Source organism: Electrophorus electricus, chromosome 13, assembly GCF_041902795.1.
Source record: "Electrophorus electricus isolate QZ-2024a chromosome 13, ASM4190279v1, whole genome shotgun sequence".
Taxonomy (NCBI): Eukaryota; Metazoa; Chordata; class Actinopteri; order Gymnotiformes; family Gymnotidae; genus Electrophorus; species Electrophorus electricus.
The window spans coordinates 19,217,452-19,235,938 of record NC_137509.1 but is presented as its reverse complement, the minus strand read 5'-3'; the positions used below and the strand labels follow the sequence as shown (position 1 = coordinate 19,235,938).

At 36.3% G+C, this 18,487-nt stretch overlaps 1 non-coding gene and 17 pseudogenes across 1 annotated transcript; all 18 read right to left on the bottom strand.

Moving 5' to 3' along the window:
- Positions 1-190: 190 nt before the first annotated feature.
- On the bottom strand, positions 191-309 carry LOC145650079 (5S ribosomal RNA; annotated as a pseudogene).
- A 1,544-nt stretch (positions 310-1,853) lies between these two features.
- LOC145646106 (5S ribosomal RNA) lies at positions 1,854-1,972 on the bottom strand (annotated as a pseudogene).
- Positions 1,973-3,516: 1,544 nt separating this feature from the next.
- On the bottom strand, positions 3,517-3,635 carry LOC145646095 (5S ribosomal RNA; annotated as a pseudogene).
- An 887-nt stretch (positions 3,636-4,522) lies between these two features.
- LOC145646083 (5S ribosomal RNA) lies at positions 4,523-4,641 on the bottom strand (annotated as a pseudogene).
- Positions 4,642-5,528: 887 nt separating this feature from the next.
- On the bottom strand, positions 5,529-5,647 carry LOC145646072 (5S ribosomal RNA; annotated as a pseudogene).
- Positions 5,648-6,313: 666 nt separating this feature from the next.
- On the bottom strand, positions 6,314-6,432 carry LOC145648948 (5S ribosomal RNA; annotated as a pseudogene).
- A 1,105-nt stretch (positions 6,433-7,537) lies between these two features.
- Positions 7,538-7,656, bottom strand: LOC145646061 (5S ribosomal RNA; annotated as a pseudogene).
- An 884-nt stretch (positions 7,657-8,540) lies between these two features.
- Positions 8,541-8,659, bottom strand: LOC145646049 (5S ribosomal RNA; annotated as a pseudogene).
- Positions 8,660-9,543: 884 nt separating this feature from the next.
- Positions 9,544-9,662, bottom strand: LOC145646038 (5S ribosomal RNA; annotated as a pseudogene).
- Positions 9,663-10,546: 884 nt separating this feature from the next.
- On the bottom strand, positions 10,547-10,665 carry LOC145646027 (5S ribosomal RNA; annotated as a pseudogene).
- Positions 10,666-11,770: 1,105 nt separating this feature from the next.
- LOC145644355 (5S ribosomal RNA) lies at positions 11,771-11,889 on the bottom strand (annotated as a pseudogene).
- A 464-nt stretch (positions 11,890-12,353) lies between these two features.
- LOC145646016 (5S ribosomal RNA) lies at positions 12,354-12,472 on the bottom strand (annotated as a pseudogene).
- A 1,105-nt stretch (positions 12,473-13,577) lies between these two features.
- On the bottom strand, positions 13,578-13,696 carry LOC145644166 (5S ribosomal RNA; annotated as a pseudogene).
- A 464-nt stretch (positions 13,697-14,160) lies between these two features.
- LOC145646005 (5S ribosomal RNA) lies at positions 14,161-14,279 on the bottom strand (annotated as a pseudogene).
- A 1,105-nt stretch (positions 14,280-15,384) lies between these two features.
- Positions 15,385-15,503, bottom strand: LOC145644598 (5S ribosomal RNA; annotated as a pseudogene).
- Positions 15,504-15,967: 464 nt separating this feature from the next.
- On the bottom strand, positions 15,968-16,086 carry LOC145649032 (5S ribosomal RNA; annotated as a pseudogene).
- Positions 16,087-17,304: 1,218 nt separating this feature from the next.
- Positions 17,305-17,423, bottom strand: LOC145648135 (5S ribosomal RNA). The gene has a single exon (XR_014116429.1). It is a non-coding gene; the product is annotated as a 5S ribosomal RNA (ribosomal RNA).
- A 790-nt stretch (positions 17,424-18,213) lies between these two features.
- LOC145647951 (5S ribosomal RNA) lies at positions 18,214-18,332 on the bottom strand (annotated as a pseudogene).
- Positions 18,333-18,487: the final 155 nt, after the last annotated feature.

Below are 18,487 nucleotides of genomic sequence, written 5' to 3'. Positions count from 1 at the left end.
CAGATAGATTTTTGAGGAATCACTGCACTTCACATTCAGGCATGTGAGTTGGAGAGTAAATGAAAGTGATGCAAAAAAAACTTACAGCATCTGCTATTCCCAGGTGCTAACAGATAGTTTGAGTTAATTATTCATTGCACTTCAAATTTGAACATGATAGCTTGAACATAAATTAAAGGGATGCAATACAATCTTACAGCACCTGGTATTCCTAGGTAGGGTCCCACCTCAGTACTATTCAGGCCCAAACTTGCTTAGCTTCCAAGGTCAGATGAGATTGGGCGTTCTTAAGCTGGTGTGGCCGTAAGCCTTAAACACTTACTCAAATTGCCTAATCATAGCAAATATGATCAAAGACCAATCTGACAATTTTTTTTATTAATCCCTGCACTTGACATTCTAGAATGTTATCTTGAATGTAATTAAATGATGCAATAAAAGCTTACAATACGGAGCTGGTATACGGAGGCACTAATTATTCACTGCACTTCAAATTTGAACATGATAGCTTGAACATAAATTAAAGGGATGCAAACAATCTTACAGCACCTGCTATTCCCTGGTACTAAAATATTTCTATTTAATCTGTACACTTCACATACAAGCTTGTCAGTTGCAGATTAAAGTAAAGTGATGCAACAAAAACTTACAGCATCTGCTATTCCCAGGTGCTAACAGATAGTTTTTTTAATTAATCACTGCATTTCACATCCTAGCATGTCATCTTGACAGTAAATTAAAGTGATGCAAGAGAAGCTTACAGCATCTCGTAGTCCAATGTGCTAACATATAGTTTTTTGATGAATCACTGCACTTCACATTCAGGCATGTGAGTTGGAGAGTAAATGAAAGTGATGCAAAAAAAACTTACAGCATCTGCTATTCCCAGGTGCTAACAGATAGTTTGAGTTAATTATTCATTGCACTTCAAATTTGAACATGATAGCTTGAACATAAATTAAAGGGATGCAATACAATCTTACAGCACCTGCTATTCCCTGGTACTAAAATATTTCTATTTAATCTGTACACTTCACATACAAGCTTGTCAGTTGCAGATTAAAGTAAAGTGATGCAACAAAAACTTACAGCATCTGCTATTCCCAGGTGCTAACAGATAGTTTTTTTAATTAATCACTGCATTTCACATCCTAGCATGTCATCTTGACAGTAAATTAAAGTGATGCAAGAGAAGCTTACAGCATCTCGTAGTCCAATGTGCTAACATATAGTTTTTTGATGAATCACTGCACTTCACATTCAGGCATGTGAGTTGGAGAGTAAATGAAAGTGATGCAAAAAAAACTTACAGCATCTGCTATTCCCAGGTGCTAACAGATAGTTTGAGTTAATTATTCACTGCACTTCAAATTTGAACATGATAGCTTGAACATAAATTAAAGGGATGCAATACAATCTTACAGCACCTGCTATTCCCTGGTACTAAAATATTTCTATTTAATCTGTACACTTCACATACAAGCTTGTCAGTTGCAGATTAAAGTAAAGTGATGCAACAAAAACTTACAGCATTTGCTATTCCCAGGTGCTAACAGATAGTTTTTTTAATTAATCACTGCACTTCACATCCTAGCATGTCATCTTGAAAGTAAATTAAAGTGATGCAAGAGAAGCTTACAGCATCTCGTAGTCCAAGGTGCTAACAGATAGATTTTTGAGGAATCACTGCACTTCACATTCAGGCATGTGAGTTGGAGAGTAAATGAAAGTGATGCAAAAAAAACTTACAGCATCTGCTATTCCCAGGTGCTAACAGATAGTTTTTTTTATTAATCACTGCACTTCACATTTGAGCATGTCAGCTTGAAAGTAAATTAAAGTGATGCAAGAAAAGCTTACAGCACCTGGTATTCCTAGGTAGGGTCCCACCTCAGTACTATTCAGGCCCAAACTTGCTTAGCTTCCAAGGTCAGATGAGATTGGGCGTTCTCAAGCTGGTGTGGCCGTAAGCCTTAAACACTTACTCAAATTGCCTAATCATAGCAAATATGATCAAAGACCAATCTGACAATTTTTTTTATTAATCCCTGCACTTGACATTCTAGAATGTTATCTTGAATGTAATTAAATGATGCAATAAAAGCTTACAATACGGAGCTGGTATACTGAGGCACTAATTATTCACTGCACTTCAAATTTGAACATGATAGATTGAACATAAATTAAAGGGATGCAAACAATCTTACAGCACCTGCTATTCCCTGGTACTAAAATATTTCTATTTAATCTGTACACTTCACATACAAGCTTGTCAGTTGCAGATTAAAGTAAAGTGATGCAACAAAAACTTACAGCATCTGCTATTCCCAGGTGCTAACAGATAGTTTTTTTAATTAATCACTGCATTTCACATCCTAGCATGTCATCTTGACAGTAAATTAAAGTGATGCAAGAGAAGCTTACAGCATCTCGTAGTCCAATGTGCTAACATATAGTTTTTTGATGAATCACTGCACTTCACATTCAGGCATGTGAGTTGGAGAGTAAATGAAAGTGATGCAAAAAAAACTTACAGCATCTGCTATTCCCAGGTGCTAACAGATAGTTTGAGTTAATTATTCACTGCACTTCAAATTTGAACATGATAGCTTGAACATAAATTAAAGGGATGCAATACAATCTTACAGCACCTGCTATTCCCTGGTACTAAAATATTTCTATTTAATCTGTACACTTCACATACAAGCTTGTCAGTTGCAGATTAAAGTAAAGTGATGCAACAAAAACTTACAGCATTTGCTATTCCCAGGTGCTAACAGATAGTTTTTTTAATTAATCACTGCACTTCACATCCTAGCATGTCATCTTGAAAGTAAATTAAAGTGATGCAAGAGAAGCTTACAGCATCTCGTAGTCCAAGGTGCTAATAGATAGATTTTTGAGGAATCACTGCACTTCACATTCAGGCATGTGAGTTGGAGAGTAAATGAAAGTGATGCAAAAAAAACTTACAGCATCTGCTATTCCCAGGTGCTAACAGATAGTTTGAGTTAATTATTGACTGCACTTCAAATTTGAACATGATAGCTTGAACATAAATTAAAGGGATGCAATACAATCTTACAGCACCTGCTATTCCCTGGTACTAAAATATTTCTATTTAATCTGTACACTTCACATACAAGCTTGTCAGTTGCCGATTAAAGTAAAGTGATGCAACAAAAACTTACAGCATTTGCTATTCCCAGGTGCTAACAGATAGTTTTTTTAATTAATCACTGCACTTCACATCCTAGCATGTCATCTTGAAAGTAAATTAAAGTGATGCAAGAGAAGCTTACAGCATCTCGTAGTCCAAGGTGCTAACAGATAGATTTTTGAGGAATCACTGCACTTCACATTCAGGCATGTGAGTTGGAGAGTAAATGAAAGTGATGCAAAAAAAACTTACAGCATCTGCTATTCCCAGGTGCTAACAGATAGTTTTTTTTATTAATCACTGCACTTCACATTTGAGCATGTCAGCTTGAAAGTAAATTAAAGTGATGCAAGAAAAGCTTACAGCACCTGGTATTCCTAGGTAGGGTCCCACCTCAGTACTATTCAGGCCCAAACTTGCTTAGCTTCCAAGGTCAGATGAGATTGGGCGTTCTCAAGCTGGTGTGGCCGTAAGCCTTAAACACTTACTCAAATTGCCTAATCATAGCAAATATGATCAAAGACCAATCTGACAATTTTTTTTATTAATCCCTGCACTTGACATTCTAGAATGTTATCTTGAATGTAATTAAATGATGCAATAAAAGCTTACAATACGGAGCTGGTATACTGAGGCACTAATTATTCACTGCACTTCAAATTTGAACATGATAGATTGAACATAAATTAAAGGGATGCAAACAATCTTACAGCACCTGCTATTCCCTGGTACTAAAATATTTCTATTTAATCTGTACACTTCACATACAAGCTTGTCAGTTGCAGATTAAAGTAAAGTGATGCAACAAAAACTTACAGCATCTGCTATTCCCAGGTGCTAACAGATAGTTTTTTTAATTAATCACTGCATTTCACATCCTAGCATGTCATCTTGACAGTAAATTAAAGTGATGCAAGAGAAGCTTACAGCATCTCGTAGTCCAATGTGCTAACATATAGTTTTTTGATGAATCACTGCACTTCACATTCAGGCATGTGAGTTGGAGAGTAAATGAAAGTGATGCAAAAAAAACTTACAGCATCTGCTATTCCCAGGTGCTAACAGATAGTTTTTTTTATTAATCACTGCACTTCACATCCTAGCATGTCATCTTGAAAGTAAATTAAAGTGATGCAAGAGAAGCTTACAGCATCTCGTAGTCCAAGGTGCTAACAGATAGATTTTTGAGGAATCACTGCACTTCACATTCAGGCATGTGAGTTGGAGAGTAAATGAAAGTGATGCAAAAAAAACTTACAGCATCTGCTATTCCCAGGTGCTAACAGATAGTTTTTTTTATTAATCACTGCACTTCACATTTGAGCATGTCAGCTTGAAAGTAAATTAAAGTGATGCAAGAAAAGCTTACAGCACCTGGTATTCCTAGGTAGGGTCCCACCTCAGTACTATTCAGGCCCAAACTTGCTTAGCTTCCAAGGTCAGATGAGATTGGGCGTTCTCAAGCTGGTGTGGCCGTAAGCCTTAAACACTTACTCAAATTGCCTAATCATAGCAAATATGATCAAAGACCAATCTGACAATTTTTTTTATTAATCCCTGCACTTGACATTCTAGAATGTTATCTTGAATGTAATTAAATGATGCAATAAAAGCTTACAATACGGAGCTGGTATACTGAGGCACTAATTATTCACTGCACTTCAAATTTGAACATGATAGATTGAACATAAATTAAAGGGATGCAAACAATCTTACAGCACCTGCTATTCCCTGGTACTAAAATATTTCTATTTAATCTGTACACTTCACATACAAGCTTGTCAGTTGCAGATTAAAGTAAAGTGATGCAACAAAAACTTACAGCATCTGCTATTCCCAGGTGCTAACAGATAGTTTTTTTAATTAATCACTGCATTTCACATCCTAGCATGTCATCTTGACAGTAAATTAAAGTGATGCAAGAGAAGCTTACAGCATCTCGTAGTCCAATGTGCTAACATATAGTTTTTTGATGAATCACTGCACTTCACATTCAGGCATGTGAGTTGGAGAGTAAATGAAAGTGATGCAAAAAAAACTTACAGCATCTGCTATTCCCAGGTGCTAACAGATAGTTTTTTTTATTAATCACTGCACTTCACATCCTAGCATGTCATCTTGAAAGTAAATTAAAGTGATGCAAGAGAAGCTTACAGCATCTCGTAGTCCAAGGTGCTAACAGATAGATTTTTGAGGAATCACTGCACTTCACATTCAGGCATGTGAGTTGGAGAGTAAATGAAAGTGATGCAAAAAAAACTTACAGCATCTGCTATTCCCAGGTGCTAACAGATAGTTTTTTTTATTAATCACTGCACTTCACATTTGAGCATGTCAGCTTGAAAGTAAATTAAAGTGATGCAAGAAAAGCTTACAGCACCTGGTATTCCTAGGTAGGGTCCCACCTCAGTACTATTCAGGCCCAAACTTGCTTAGCTTCCAAGGTCAGATGAGATTGGGCGTTCTCAAGCTGGTGTGGCCGTAAGCCTTAAACACTTACTCAAATTGCCTAATCATAGCAAATATGATCAAAGACCAATCTGACAATTTTTTTTATTAATCCCTGCACTTGACATTCTAGAATGTTATCTTGAATGTAATTAAATGATGCAATAAAAGCTTACAATACGGAGCTGGTATACTGAGGCACTAATTATTCACTGCACTTCAAATTTGAACATGATAGATTGAACATAAATTAAAGGGATGCAAACAATCTTACAGCACCTGCTATTCCCTGGTACTAAAATATTTCTATTTAATCTGTACACTTCACATACAAGCTTGTCAGTTGCAGATTAAAGTAAAGTGATGCAACAAAAACTTACAGCATCTGCTATTCCCAGGTGCTAACAGATAGTTTTTTTAATTAATCACTGCATTTCACATCCTAGCATGTCATCTTGACAGTAAATTAAAGTGATGCAAGAGAAGCTTACAGCATCTCGTAGTCCAATGTGCTAACATATAGTTTTTTGATGAATCACTGCACTTCACATTCAGGCATGTGAGTTGGAGAGTAAATGAAAGTGATGCAAAAAAAACTTACAGCATCTGCTATTCCCAGGTGCTAACAGATAGTTTTTTTTATTAATCACTGCACTTCACATTTGAGCATGTCAGCTTGAAAGTAAATTAAAGTGATGCAAGAAAAGCTTACTGCACCTGGTATTCCTAGGTAGGGTCCCACCTCAGTACTATTCAGGCCCAAACTTGCTTAGCTTCCAAGGTCAGATGAGATTGGGCGTTCTCAAGCTGGTGTGGCCGTAAGCCTTAAACACTTACTCAAATTGCCTAATCATAGCAAATATGATCAAAGACCAATCTGACAATTTTTTTTATTAATCCCTGCACTTGACATTCTAGAATGTTATCTTGAATGTAATTAAATGATGCAATAAAAGCTTACAATACGGAGCTGGTATACTGAGGCACTAATTATTCACTGCACTTCAAATTTGAACATGATAGATTGAACATAAATTAAAGGGATGCAAACAATCTTACAGCACCTGCTATTCCCTGGTACTAAAATATTTCTATTTAATCTGTACACTTCACATACAAGCTTGTCAGTTGCAGATTAAAGTAAAGTGATGCAACAAAAACTTACAGCATCTGCTATTCCCAGGTGCTAACAGATAGTTTTTTTAATTAATCACTGCATTTCACATCCTAGCATGTCATCTTGACAGTAAATTAAAGTGATGCAAGAGAAGCTTACAGCATCTCGTAGTCCAATGTGCTAACATATAGTTTTTTGATGAATCACTGCACTTCACATTCAGGCATGTGAGTTGGAGAGTAAATGAAAGTGATGCAAAAAAAACTTACAGCATCTGCTATTCCCAGGTGCTAACAGATAGTTTGAGTTAATTATTCACTGCACTTCAAATTTGAACATGATAGCTTGAACATAAATTAAAGGGATGCAATACAATCTTACAGCACCTGCTATTCCCTGGTACTAAAATATTTCTATTTAATCTGTACACTTCACATACAAGCTTGTCAGTTGCAGATTAAAGTAAAGTGATGCAACAAAAACTTACAGCATTTGCTATTCCCAGGTGCTAACACATAGTTTTTTTAATTAATCACTGCACTTCACATCCTAGCATGTCATCTTGAAAGTAAATTAAAGTGATGCAAGAGAATCTTACAGCATCTCGTAGTCCAAGGTGCTAAGAGATAGATTTTTGAGGAATCACTGCACTTCACATTCAGGCATGTGAGTTGGAGAGTAAATGAAAGTGATGCAAAAAAAACTTACAGCATCTGCTATTCCCAGGTGCTAACAGATAGTTTTTTTTATTAATCACTGCACTTCACATTTGAGCATGTCAGCTTGAAAGTAAATTAAAGTGATGCAAGAAAAGCTTACAGCACCTGGTATTCCTAGGTAGGGTCCCACCTCAGTACTATTCAGGCCCAAACTTGCTTAGCTTCCAAGGTCAGATGAGATTGGGCGTTCTCAAGCTGGTGTGGCCGTAAGCCTTAAACACTTACTCAAATTGCCTAATCATAGCAAATATGATCAAAGACCAATCTGACAATTTTTTTTATTAATCCCTGCACTTGACATTCTAGAATGTTATCTTGAATGTAATTAAATGATGCAATAAAAGCTTACAATACGGAGCTGGTATACTGAGGCACTAATTATTCACTGCACTTCAAATTTGAACATGATAGATTGAACATAAATTAAAGGGATGCAAACAATCTTACAGCACCTGCTATTCCCTGGTACTAAAATATTTCTATTTAATCTGTACACTTCACATACAAGCTTGTCAGTTGCAGATTAAAGTAAAGTGATGCAACAAAAACTTACAGCATCTGCTATTCCCAGGTGCTAAAAGATAGTTTGAGTTAATTATTCACTGCACTTCAAATTTGAACATGATAGCTTGAACATAAATTAAAGGGATGCAATACAATCTTACAGCACCTGCTATTCCCTGGTACTAAAATATTTCTATTTAATCTGTACACTTCACATACAAGCTTGTCAGTTGCAGATTAAAGTAAAGTGATGCAACAAAAACTTACAGCATTTGCTATTCCCAGGTGCTAACACATAGTTTTTTTAATTAATCACTGCACTTCACATCCTAGCATGTCATCTTGAAAGTAAATTAAAGTGATGCAAGAGAATCTTACAGCATCTCGTAGTCCAAGGTGCTAAGAGATAGATTTTTGAGGAATCACTGCACTTCACATTCAGGCATGTGAGTTGGAGAGTAAATGAAAGTGATGCAAAAAAAACTTACAGCATCTGCTATTCCCAGGTGCTAACAGATAGTTTTTTTTATTAATCACTGCACTTCACATTTGAGCATGTCAGCTTGAAAGTAAATTAAAGTGATGCAAGAAAAGCTTACAGCACCTGGTATTCCTAGGTAGGGTCCCACCTCAGTACTATTCAGGCCCAAACTTGCTTAGCTTCCAAGGTCAGATGAGATTGGGCGTTCTCAAGCTGGTGTGGCCGTAAGCCTTAAACACTTACTCAAATTGCCTAATCATAGCAAATATGATCAAAGACCAATCTGACAATTTTTTTTATTAATCCCTGCACTTGACATTCTAGAATGTTATCTTGAATGTAATTAAATGATGCAATAAAAGCTTACAATACGGAGCTGGTATACTGAGGCACTAATTATTCACTGCACTTCAAATTTGAACATGATAGATTGAACATAAATTAAAGGGATGCAAACAATCTTACAGCACCTGCTATTCCCTGGTACTAAAATATTTCTATTTAATCTGTACACTTCACATACAAGCTTGTCAGTTGCAGATTAAAGTAAAGTGATGCAACAAAAACTTACAGCATCTGCTATTCCCAGGTGCTAACAGATAGTTTTTTTAATTAATCACTGCATTTCACATCCTAGCATGTCATCTTGACAGTAAATTAAAGTGATGCAAGAGAAGCTTACAGCATCTCGTAGTCCAATGTGCTAACATATAGTTTTTTGATGAATCACTGCACTTCACATTCAGGCATGTGAGTTGGAGAGTAAATGAAAGTGATGCAAAAAAAACTTACAGCATCTGCTATTCCCAGGTGCTAACAGATAGTTTGAGTTAATTATTCACTGCACTTCAAATTTGAACATGATAGCTTGAACATAAATTAAAGGGATGCAATACAATCTTACAGCACCTGCTATTCCCTGGTACTAAAATATTTCTATTTAATCTGTACACTTCACATACAAGCTTGTCAGTTGCAGATTAAAGTAAAGTGATGCAACAAAAACTTACAGCATTTGCTATTCCCAGGTGCTAACAGATAGTTTTTTTAATTAATCACTGCACTTCACATTTGAGCATGTCAGCTTGAAAGTAAATTAAAGTGATGCAAGAAAAGCTTACAGCACCTGGTATTCCTAGGTAGGGTCCCACCTCAGTACTATTCAGGCCCAAACTTGCTTAGCTTCCAAGGTCAGATGAGATTGGGCGTTCTCAAGCTGGTGTGGCCGTAAGCCTTAAACACTTACTCAAATTGCCTAATCATAGCAAATATGATCAAAGACCAATCTGACAATTTTTTTTATTAATCCCTGCACTTGACATTCTAGAATCTTATCTTGAATGTAATTAAATGATGCAATAAAAGCTTACAATACGGAGCTGGTATACTGAGGCACTAATTATTCACTGCACTTCAAATTTGAACATGATAGATTGAACATAAATTAAAGGGATGCAAACAATCTTACAGCACCTGCTATTCCCTGGTACTAAAATATTTCTATTTAATCTGTACACTTCACATACAAGCTTGTCAGTTGCAGATTAAAGTAAAGTGATGCAACAAAAACTTACAGCATCTGCTATTCCCAGGTGCTAACAGATAGTTTGAGTTAATTATTCACTGCACTTCAAATTTGAATATGATAGCTTGAACATAAATTAAAGGGATGCAATACAATCTTACAGCACCTGCTATTCCCTGGTACTAAAATATTTCTATTTAATCTGTACACTTCACATACAAGCTTGTCAGTTGCAGATTAAAGTAAAGTGATGCAACAAAAACTTACAGCATTTGCTATTCCCAGGTGCTAACACATAGTTTTTTTAATTAATCACTGCACTTCACATCCTAGCATGTCATCTTGAAAGTAAATTAAAGTGATGCAAGAGAATCTTACAGCATCTCGTAGTCCAAGGTGCTAAGAGATAGATTTTTGAGGAATCACTGCACTTCACATTCAGGCATGTGAGTTGGAGAGTAAATGAAAGTGATGCAAAAAAAACTTACAGCATCTGCTATTCCCAGGTGCTAACAGATAGTTTTTTTTATTAATCACTGCACTTCACATTTGAGCATGTCAGCTTGAAAGTAAATTAAAGTGATGCAAGAAAAGCTTACAGCACCTGGTATTCCTAGGTAGGGTCCCACCTCAGTACTATTCAGGCCCAAACTTGCTTAGCTTCCAAGGTCAGATGAGATTGGGCGTTCTCAAGCTGGTGTGGCCGTAAGCCTTAAACACTTACTCAAATTGCCTAATCATAGCAAATATGATCAAAGACCAATCTGACAATTTTTTTTATTAATCCCTGCACTTGACATTCTAGAATGTTATCTTGAATGTAATTAAATGATGCAATAAAAGCTTACAATACGGAGCTGGTATACTGAGGCACTAATTATTCACTGCACTTCAAATTTGAACATGATAGATTGAACATAAATTAAAGGGATGCAAACAATATTACAGCACCTGCTATTCCCTGGTACTAAAATATTTCTATTTAATCTGTACACTTCACATACAAGCTTGTCAGTTGCAGATTAAAGTAAAGTGATGCAACAAAAACTTACAGCATCTGCTATTCCCAGGTGCTAACAGATAGTTTTTTTAATTAATCACTGCATTTCACATCCTAGCATGTCATCTTGACAGTAAATTAAAGTGATGCAAGAGAAGCTTACAGCATCTCGTAGTCCAATGTGCTAACATATAGTTTTTTGATGAATCACTGCACTTCACATTCAGGCATGTGAGTTGGAGAGTAAATGAAAGTGATGCAAAAAAAACTTACAGCATCTGCTATTCCCAGGTGCTAACAGATAGTTTGAGTTAATTATTCACTGCACTTCAAATTTGAACATGATAGCTTGAACATAAATTAAAGGGATGCAATACAATCTTACAGCACCTGCTATTCCCTGGTACTAAAATATTTCTATTTAATCTGTACACTTCACATACAAGCTTGTCAGTTGCAGATTAAAGTAAAGTGATGCAACAAAAACTTACAGCATTTGCTATTCCCAGGTGCTAACAGATAGTTTTTTTAATTAATCACTGCACTTCACATCCTAGCATGTCATCTTGAAAGTAAATTAAAGTGATGCAAGAGAAGCTTACAGCATCTCGTAGTCCAAGGTGCTAACAGATAGTTTTTTGAGGAATCACTGCACTTCACATTCAGGCATGTGAGTTGGAGAGTAAATGAAAGTGATGCAAAAAAAACTTACAGCATCGGCTATTCCCAGGTGCTAACAGATGGTTTTTTTTATTAATCACTGCACTTCACATTTGAGCATGTCAACTTGAAAGTAAATTAAAGTGATGCAAGAAAAGCTTGCAGCACCTGGTATTCCTAGGTAGGGTCCCACCTCAGTACTATACAGGCCCAAACTTGCTTAGCTTCCAAGGTCAGATGAGCTTGGGCATTCTCAAGCTGGTGTGGCCATAAGCCTCAAACACTTACTCAAATTGCCTAATCATAGCAAATATGATCAAAGACCAATCTGACAATTTTTTTTATTAATCCCTGCAATTGACATTCTAGAATGTTATCTTGAATGTAAATTAAATGATGCAATAAAAGCTTACAACATCTGGTATACGGAGGCACTAACAGACAGTTTTTTGATGAATCACTGCACTTCACATTCAGGCATGTGAGTTGGAGAGTAAATGAAAGTGATGCAAAAAAAACTTACAGCATCGGCTATTCCCAGGTGCTAACAGATAGTTTGAGTTAATTATTCACTGCACTTCAAATTTGAACATGATAGCTTGAAAATAAATTAAAGGGATGCAATACAATCTTACAGCACCTGCTATTCCCAGGTGCTAACAGATAGTTTTTTTTATTAATCACTGCACTTCACATTTGAGCATGTCAGCTTGAAAGTAAATTAAAGTGATGCAAGAAAAGCTTACAGCACCTGGTATTCCTAGGTAGGGTCCCACCTCAGTACTATTCAGGCCCAAACTTGCTTAGCTTCCAAGGTCAGATGAGATTGGGCGTTCTCAAGCTGGTGTGGCCGTAAGCCTTAAACACTTACTCAAATTGCCTAATCATAGCAAATATGATCAAAGACCAATCTGACAATTTTTTTTATTAATCCCTGCACTTGACATTCTAGAATGTTATCTTGAATGTAATTAAATGATGCAATAAAAGCTTACAATACGGAGCTGGTATACTGAGGCACTAATTATTCACTGCACTTCAAATTTGAACATGATAGATTGAACATAAATTAAAGGGATGCAAACAATCTTACAGCACCTGCTATTCCCTGGTACTAAAATATTTCTATTTAATCTGTACACTTCACATACAAGCTTGTCAGTTGCAGATTAAAGTAAAGTGATGCAACAAAAACTTACAGCATCTGCTATTCCCAGGTGCTAACAGATAGTTTTTTTAATTAATCACTGCATTTCACATCCTAGCATGTCATCTTGACAGTAAATTAAAGTGATGCAAGAGAAGCTTACAGCATCTCGTAGTCCAATGTGCTAACATATAGTTTTTTGATGAATCACTGCACTTCACATTCAGGCATGTGAGTTGGAGAGTAAATGAAAGTGATGCAAAAAAAACTTACAGCATCTGCTATTCCCAGGTGCTAACAGATAGTTTGAGTTAATTATTCACTGCACTTCAAATTTGAACATGATAGCTTGAACATAAATTAAAGGGATGCAATACAATCTTACAGCACCTGCTATTCCCTGGTACTAAAATATTTCTATTTAATCTGTACACTTCACATACAAGCTTGTCAGTTGCAGATTAAAGTAAAGTGATGCAACAAAAACTTACAGCATTTGCTATTCCCAGGTGCTAACAGATAGTTTTTTTAATTAATCACTGCACTTCACATCCTAGCATGTCATCTTGAAAGTAAATTAAAGTGATGCAAGAGAAGCTTACAGCATCTCGTAGTCCAAGGTGCTAACAGATAGTTTTTTGAGGAATCACTGCACTTCACATTCAGGCATGTGAGTTGGAGAGTAAATGAAAGTGATGCAAAAAAAACTTACAGCATCGGCTATTCCCAGGTGCTAACAGATGGTTTTTTTTATTAATCACTGCACTTCACATTTGAGCATGTCAACTTGAAAGTAAATTAAAGTGATGCAAGAAAAGCTTGCAGCACCTGGTATTCCTAGGTAGGGTCCCACCTCAGTACTATCCAGGCCCAAACTTGTTTAGCTTCCAAGGTCAGATGAGCTTGGGCATTCTCAAGCTGGTGTGGCCATAAGCCTCAAACACTTACTCAAATTGCCTAATCATAGCAAATATGATCAAAGACCAATCTGACAATTTTTTTTATTAATCCCTGCAATTGACATTCTAGAATGTTATCTTGAATGTAAATTAAATGATGCAATAAAAGCTTACAACATCTGGTATACGGAGGCACTAACAGACAGTTTTTTGATGAATCACTGCACTTCACATTCAGGCATGTGAGTTGGAGAGTAAATGAAAGTGATGCAAAAAAAACTTACAGCATCGGCTATTCCCAGGTGCTAACAGATAGTTTGAGTTAATTATTCACTGCACTTCAAATTTGAACATGATAGCTTGAACATAAATTAAAGGGATGCAATACAATCTTACATCACCTGCTATTCCCAGGTGCTAACAGATAGTTTTTTTTATTAATCACTGCACTTCACATTTGAGCATGTCAGCTTGAAAGTAAATTAAAGTGATGCAAGAAAAGCTTACAGCACCTGGTATTCCTAGGTAGGGTCCCACCTCAGTACTATTCAGGCCCAAACTTGCTTAGCTTCCAAGGTCAGATGAGATTGGGCGTTCTCAAGCTGGTGTGGCCGTAAGCCTTAAACACTTACTCAAATTGCCTAATCATAGCAAATATGATCAAAGACCAATCTGACAATTTTTTTTATTAATCCCTGCACTTGACATTCTAGAATGTTATCTTGAATGTAATTAAATGATGCAATAAAAGCTTACAATACGGAGCTGGTATACTGAGGCACTAATTATTCACTGCACTTCAAATTTGAACATGATAGATTGAACATAAATTAAAGGGATGCAAACAATCTTACAGCACCTGCTATTCCCTGGTACTAAAATATTTCTATTTAATCTGTACACTTCACATACAAGCTTGTCAGTTGCAGATTAAAGTAAAGTGATGCAACAAAAACTTACAGCATCTGCTATTCCCAGGTGCTAACAGATAGTTTTTTTAATTAATCACTGCATTTCACATCCTAGCATGTCATCTTGACAGTAAATTAAAGTGATGCAAGAGAAGCTTACAGCATCTCGTAGTCCAATGTGCTAACATATAGTTTTTTGATGAATCACTGCACTTCACATTCAGGCATGTGAGTTGGAGAGTAAATGAAAGTGATGCAAAAAAAACTTACAGCATCTGCTATTCCCAGGTGCTAACAGATAGTTTGAGTTAATTATTCACTGCACTTCAAATTTGAACATGATAGCTTGAACATAAATTAAAGGGATGCAATACAATCTTACAGCACCTGCTATTCCCTGGTACTAAAATATTTCTATTTAATCTGTACACTTCACATACAAGCTTGTCAGTTGCAGATTAAAGTAAAGTGATGCAACAAAAACTTACAGCATTTGCTATTCCCAGGTGCTAACAGATAGTTTTTTTAATTAATCACTGCACTTCACATCCTAGCATGTCATCTTGAAAGTAAATTAAAGTGATGCAAGAGAAGCTTACAGCATCTCATAGTCCAAGGTGCTAACAGATAGTTTTTTGAGGAATCACTGCACTTCACATTCAGGCATGTGAGTTGGAGAGTAAATGAAAGTGATGCAAAAAAAACTTACAGCATCGGCTATTCCCAGGTGCTAACAGATGGTTTTTTTTATTAATCACTGCACTTCACATTTGAGCATGTCAACTTGAAAGTAAATTAAAGTGATGCAAGAAAAGCTTGCAGCACCTGGTATTCCTAGGTAGGGTCCCACCTCAGTACTATCCAGGCCCAAACTTGCTTAGCTTTCAAGGTCAGATGAGCTTGGGCATTCTCAAGCTGGTGTGGCCATAAGCCTCAAACACTTACTCAAATTGCCTAATCATAGCAAATATGATCAAAGACCAATCTGACAATTTTTTTTATTAATCCCTGCAATTGACATTCTAGAATGTTATCTTGAATGTAAATTAAATGATGCAATAAAAGCTTACAACATCTGGTATACGGAGGCACTAACAGACAGTTTTTTGATGAATCACTGCACTTCACATTCAGGCATGTGAGCTGGAGAGTAAATGAAAGTGATGCAAAAAAAACTTACAGCATCGGCTATTCCCAGGTGCTAACAGATAGTTTGAGTTAATTATTCACTGCACTTCAAATTTGAACATGATAGCTTGAACATAAATTAAAGGGATGCAATACAATCTTACAGCACCTGCTATTCCCAGGTGCTAACAGATAGTTTTTTTTATTAATCACTGCACTTCACATTTGAGCATGTCAGCTTGAAAGTAAATTAAAGTGATGCAAGAAAAGCTTACAGCACCTGGTATTCCTAGGTAGGGTCCCACCTCAGTACTATTCAGGCCCAAACTTGCTTAGTTTCCAAGGTCAGATGAGATTGGGCGTTCTCAAGCTGGTGTGGCCGTAAGCCTTAAACACTTACTCAAATTGCCTAATCATAGCAAATATGATCAAAGACCAATCTGACAATTTTTTTTATTAATCCCTGCACTTGACATTCTAGAATGTTATCTTGAATGTAATTAAATGATGCAATAAAAGCTTACAATACGGAGCTGGTATACGGAGGCACTAATTATTCACTGCACTTCAAATTTGAACATGATAGCTTGAACACAAATTAAAGGGATGCAATACAATCTTACAGCACCTGCTATTCCCTGGTACTAAAATATATCTATTTAATCTGTACACTTCACATACAAGCTTGTCAGTTGCAGATTAAAGTAAAGTGATGCAACAAAAACTTACAGCATCTGCTATTCCCAGGTGCTAACAGGTAGTTTTTTTAATTAATCACTGCATTTCACATCCTAGCATGTCATCTTGACAGTAAATTAAAGTGATGCAAGAGAAGCTTACAGCATCTCATAGTCCAATGTGCTAACATATAGTTTTTTGATGAATCACTGCACTTCACATTCAGGCATGTGAGTTGGAGAGTAAATGAAAGTGATGCAAAAAAAACTTACAGCATCTGCTATTCCCCGGTGCTAACAGATAGTTTGAGTTAATTATTCATTGCACTTCAAATTTGAACATGATAGCTTGAACATAAATTAAAGGGATGCAATACAATCTTACAGCACCTGCTATTCCCTGGTACTAAAATATTTCTATTTAATCTGTACACTTCACATACAAGCTTGTCAGTTGCAGATTAAAGTAAAGTGATGCAAGAAAAACTTACAGCATCTGCTATTCCCAGGTGCTAACAGATAGTTTTTTTAATTAATCACTGCATTTCACATCTTAGCATGTCATCTTGACAGTAAATTAAAGTGATGCAAGAGAAGCTTACAGCATCTCGTAGTCCAAGGTGCTAACAGATAGATTTTTGAGGAATCACTGCACTTCACATTCAGGCATGTGAGTTGGAGAGTAAATGAAAGTGATGCAAAAAAAACTTACAGCATCTGCTATTCCCAGGTGCTAACAGATAGTTTGAGTTAATTATTCACTGCACTTCAAATTTGAACATGATAGCTTGAACATAAATTAAAGGGATGCAATACAATCTTACAGCACCTGCTATTCCCAGGTGCTAACAGATAGTTTTTTTTATTAATCACTGCACTTCACATTTGAGCATGTCAGCTTGAAAGTAAATTAAAGTGATGCAAGAAAAGCTTACAGCACCTGGTATTCCTAGGTAGGGTCCCACCTCAGTACTATCCAGGCCCAAACTTGCTTAGCTTCCAAGGTCAGATGAGATTGGGCGTTCTCAAGCTGGTGTGGCCGTAAGCCTTAAACACTTACTCAAATTGCCTAATCATAGCAAATATGATCAAAGACCAATCTGACAATTTTTTTTATTAATCCCAGCACTTGACATTCTAGAATGTTATCTTGAATGTAAATTAAATGATGCAATAAAAGCTTACAACATCTGGTATACGGAGGCACTAACAGACAGTTTTTTGATGAATCACTGCACTTCACATTCAGGCATGTGAGTTGGAGAGTAAATGAAAGTGATGCAAAAAAAACATACAGCATCTGTTATTCCCAGGTGCTAACAGGTAGTTTGAGTTAATTATTCACTGCACTTCAAATTTGAACATGATAGCTTGAACATAAATTAAAGGGATGCAATACAATCTTACAGCACCTGCTATTCCCTGGTACTAAAATATTTCTATTTAATCTGTACACTTCACATACAAGCTTGTCAGTTGCAGATTAAAGTAAAGTGATGCAACAAAAACTTACAGCATCTGCTATTCCCAGGTGCTAACAGATAGTTTTTTTAATTAATCACTGCATTTCACATCTTAGCATGTCATCTTGACAGTAAATTAAAGTGATTCAAGAGAAGCTTACAGCATCTCGTAGTCCAAGGTGCTAACAGATAGTTTTTGATGAATCACTGCACTTCACATTCAGGCATGTGAGTTGGAGAGTAAATGAAAGTGATGCAAAAAAAACTTACAGCATCTGCTATTCCCAGGTGCTAACAGATAGTTTTTTTTATTAATCACTGCACTTCACATTTGAGCATGTCAGCTTGAAAGTAAATTAAAGTGATGCAAGAAGATCTTACAGCACCTGGTATTCCTAGGTAGAGTCCCACCTCAGTACTATCCAGGCCCAAACTTGCTTAGCTTCCAAGGTCAGATGAGATTGGGCGTTCTCAAGCTGGTGTGGCCGTAAGCCTTAAACACTTACTCAAATTGCCTAATCATAGCAAATATGATCAAAGACCAATCTGACAATTTTTTTTATTAATCCCTGCACTTGACATTCTTGAATGTTATCTTGAATGTAAATTAAATGATGCAATAAAAGCTTACAACATCTGGTATACGGA